The 2,843-nt window shown below is 37.0% G+C and overlaps 1 non-coding gene across 1 annotated transcript; it reads right to left on the reverse strand.

Annotated features, from left to right (window-relative positions):
• Window positions 1-1,874: 1,874 nt before the first annotated feature.
• Window positions 1,875-1,981, reverse strand: Gm23932. Its single transcript, XR_003956046.1, has one exon. It is a non-coding gene; the product is annotated as a U6 spliceosomal RNA (small nuclear RNA).
• Between the last annotated feature and the right edge of the window lie 862 nt (window positions 1,982-2,843).

Below are 2,843 nucleotides of genomic sequence, written 5' to 3' on the forward strand. Positions count from 1 at the left end.
ATGAGCATGGGAGAGCTTTCCTTCTTCTGAGATCTTAGATTTCTTTCTTCAGAGATTTGAAGTTTTTATCATACAGATCTTTCACTTCCTTAGTTAGAGTCAAACCCAGCTATTTTACATTATTTGTCACTATTTTGAAGATTGTTGTTTCCCTAATTTATTTCTCAGCCTGTTTAACCTTTGTGTAGAGAAAGGCCACTGATTTGTTTGAGTTAATTTTATATCCAGCTACTTCACTGAAGCTGTTTATCAGGTTTAGGAGTTCTCTGGTGGAATTTTTGGAGTCACTTATAAATACTATGATATCTTCTGCAAATAGTGATGTTTTGACTTCTTCCTTTCCAATTTGTATTCCTTTCATCTCTTTTTGCTTTCTAATCACTCTTTTTAGGACTTCGAGTACTATATTGAATAGGTAGGGAGAAAGTGGGCAGCCTTGTTTAGTCCCTGATTTTAGTGGGATTGCTTCCAGTTTCTCACAATTTAGTTTGATGTTGGCTACTGGTTTGCTCTATATTGCTTTTATTATGCTTAGGTATGCACCTTGATTTCCTGATCTTTCCAAGACTTTTACCATGAAGGGGTGTTGGACTTTGTCAAATGCTTTCTCAGCATCTAATGAAATTATCATGTGATTTTTGTCTTTGAGTTTGTTTATACAATGTATTATGTTGATGAACTTCTGTATAGTGAACCATCTTGCATTACTTGGATAAAGCCTACTTGATCATGATGGATGACTGTTTTGATGTGTTCTTGGATTCAGTTTGCAAGAATTTTATTGAGTATTATTGCATCGATATTCTGGAATTGGTCTGAAGTTCTCTTACTTTGTTGGGTTTCTGTGGTTTAGGTATCGAGTAATTGTGGCTTCATAGAATGAATTGGGTAGAATTCCTTCTGTTTCTATTTTTTTGGATAGTTTGAGGATAATTGGAATTAGGTCTTCTTTGAAGGTCTGATAGAACTCTGAACTAAACCCATCTGGTCCTGAGCTTTTTTTGGTTGGGAGACTATTAATGACTGCTTCTATTTATTTAGGGGATAAGGGACTGTTTAGATCACTAATCTGATCCTGATTTAACTTTTGTACCTGGTATTTGTCTAGGAAATTGTCCATTTCATCCAGGTTTTCCAGTTTTGTTGAGTATAGTCTTTTGTAGTAGGATCTGATGATGTTTTGGATTTCCTCAGGTTCTGTTGTTATGTCTCCTTTTTCATTTCTGATTTTGTTTTTTAGGGTACTGTCCCTGTGCCCTCTAGTGTGTCTGGCTAAGGGTTTATCTATCTTTTTGATTTTCTTAATGATCCAGCTCCTGGTTTGGTTGATTCTTTGTATAGTTCTTTATGTTTCCACTTCGTTGATTTCAGTCCTGAGTTTGACTATTTCCTGCCTTCTACTCCTCTTTGGTGAACTTGCTTCCTTTCCTTCTAGAGCTTTTAGGTGTGCTGTCAAGCTGCTAGTGTATGCTCACTCCAGTTCCTTTTGGAGGCACTCAGAGCTATGAGTTTTCCTCTTAGGACTGCTTTCATTGTGTCCCATAAGTTTGAGTATGTTGTGGCTTCATTTTCATTAAACTCTAAAAAGTCTTTAATTTCTTTATTTTTTTTTCTTGATCAAGTTATCATTGAGGAGAGTGTTGTTCAGCTTCCATGTATATGTGGGCTTTCTATTATTTATGTTGTTTTTGAAGTTCAGCCTTAGTCCATGGTGATCTCATAGGGTGCATGGGATTATTTCAATATTTTTTTATCTGCTGAGGCCTGTTTCGTTATCAATTATATGGCCAATTTTGGAGAAGGTGCCATGACGTGCTGGAAAAAAAAAGGTATATCCTTTTGTTTTAGGATGTAATGTTCTATAGATATCTGTTAAAAATATGGAACGCTTCATGAATTTGCATGTCATCCTTGCCCAGAGGCCATGCTAATCTCCTCTGTATAGTTCCAATTTTGGTACATGTGCTGCCAAAGACAGCACTGTGCTCCATTTCTAACTTATGCAGCCCTTACTAGTTTTTGAAGAAGGGAGCATGTTCTAATCTTGATTCTGACTTTGTTGCATCTTAAACCATCTTCTTCAATTTTCTATCAACTACCCTAACTTCCTAAAACTATTCAAGTCAAATCAGGAATTCCAGAAAATCATTAACTCATCTAAACAATATTATTTTATGAAAGTCCATTTTCATGTTGATCTGCAGGAAGAATTACCCAATAGAAGCAATTGCACCAGCCTATAGACAGTGAGCATCTCCCCACATCCAATCACATCATACCAGAAATATGAGGAATACAGCAATGACAAACATCAGAAGGCACAATGGGAGCAAGAGGCAATTCGGGAATGAACCCCTGGGGTTGTGCCTCTCCACAGTACACTCATATCAGCTGTGTATAATGATGTGTCATCTCCAGGGAGCTCACTTGCCCAGTGCAGTTCCTTCTGCATGGCAACTCCCACTAGCTGGCCAGAGGTTACCAAAGCAGTACAGTGGAGTCTCCAGGATGTATAGCACTGAAAATAAATAGACACTTTAAAATAATTCCAAAAGGAATGTAAAGTCATGGGTTAACACAGCCACAGCATATGGAAAAGAAGAATAGAATCATCAAAATGGCATTCTAGGCTTCTCTTCTATGGAACTGGGTTTCTTCCATACTGAATTCATTTGTGAAATTGTTCTATATTATACTTGTAAAGAAAGCTACCCCGTTCAGCATCTGTAATTTTCCTATACTTGGAAAGTGTGTTTGTTTGGTTCATTTGTTTGTAGACAAGGTCTTATACATTCAGGCTACGAATTTGCTATGTAGTTCCAGCTAGCTTGTAACTCACCATC

Source organism: Mus musculus, chromosome 5 (genome assembly GCF_000001635.26).
Source record: "Mus musculus strain C57BL/6J chromosome 5, GRCm38.p6 C57BL/6J".
Lineage (NCBI taxonomy): Eukaryota > Metazoa > Chordata > Mammalia > Rodentia > Muridae > Mus > Mus musculus.